The sequence below is a fragment of the Cebus imitator genome, unplaced genomic scaffold, assembly GCF_001604975.1.
Source record: "Cebus imitator isolate Cc_AM_T3 unplaced genomic scaffold, Cebus_imitator-1.0 Scaffold497, whole genome shotgun sequence".
Taxonomy (NCBI): domain Eukaryota; kingdom Metazoa; phylum Chordata; class Mammalia; order Primates; family Cebidae; genus Cebus; species Cebus imitator.
In genome coordinates, this window is record NW_016107812.1 from 360,614 (window position 1) to 361,930 (window position 1,317).

The window sequence follows — 1,317 nt, forward strand, 5'->3', positions numbered from 1 at the left end:
AAGCCGTGATTCACACCACTGCACTCCAGGCTGGACAACAGAGTGCCCTGTCTCAAAAACAAGAAAGAAAGAAAGGAAAGAAAGAAAAGAAAAAAAAGAGAAAGAGAGAAAGAAAAAAAAAGAAAAGAAAAGAAAAGAAGGAAAGAAAGAGAAAGAAAGAAAGAAAGAAATTGGCCAGGCGCAGTGACGCACACCTGCAATCCCAACATTTTGGGAGGCCAAGGCAGGAGGATCCCTTGAGCCCAGGAGTTTAAGACCAGCCTGGGCAACATAGGGAGACTCCATCTTTATTTTATTTTATTAAATTTAAAAATATTTTTAAAAGGGGGAAATAGGGAAGTTGTCAGAATCAGAATGGAGTTATTAGTGTAAAAAAAAAAAAACACCTGACAGAGCCGGGAAGATTATGACGGCGGGTCCTCAGCCTTGTATGCCTGATAGGAACTACCACGAAAGCTGCAAAAGCCACAGCCCGGCACAGAAACCCTCCTGCAGGGAAGCCTGCCCAGCCCGGGACTGGCATCACCTGCCCATTCATCCTCGCAGCCAAGGATATTCATTTCAAAACAACTGTGTCATCCTCATTTTCCTTTAAAATCCTTTTCATTCCTTTACTTCCCTGAATATACACTAGTTTACTATGGCACACATATTCCCCAAATAAATATCACTTTCCTTTAAAGAGCCTCTTTCTGTTCGATATTTGGGTTTGGAGGTTCTAATTCCATTCTCCAGTACAAGGAGCCCAGGGCCAGGCACGGTGGCTCATGCCTGTAATCCCAGCATTTTGGGAGGCCGAGGCGGGCAGATCACCCAGTCAGAAGTTCAAGACCAGCCTGGCCAACATAATGAAAGCCCATCTCTGCTAAAAATACAAAAATTCTCCAGGTGTAGTGGCACCCTCCTGTAGTCCCAGCTACTTGGGAGGCTGAGGCAGAGGAATTGCTTGAACCTGGGAGACAGAGGTCACAGTGAGCTGAGATCACACCAATGCATTCCAGCCTGGATGACAGAGCAAGATTTCATCTCAAAAAAATAATAACAGCAGGGCGTGGTGGCTCACACCTGTAATCCCAGCATTTTGGGAGGCTGAGGTGGGAGGATCACCTGAGGTCAGGAGTTTGAGACCAACCTGGACAACATGACGAAACCCCATCTCTACTAAAAATACAAAAATTGCCGGGCGTGGTGGCGGGAGCCTGTAATCCCAGCTACTCGGGAGGCTGAGGCGGGAGGATCGCTTGAGTCCCGGAGGAGGAAGTTGCATTGAGCTGAGATCACGCCATTGCACCCCAGGCTGGGCAAGAGTAAAACTCT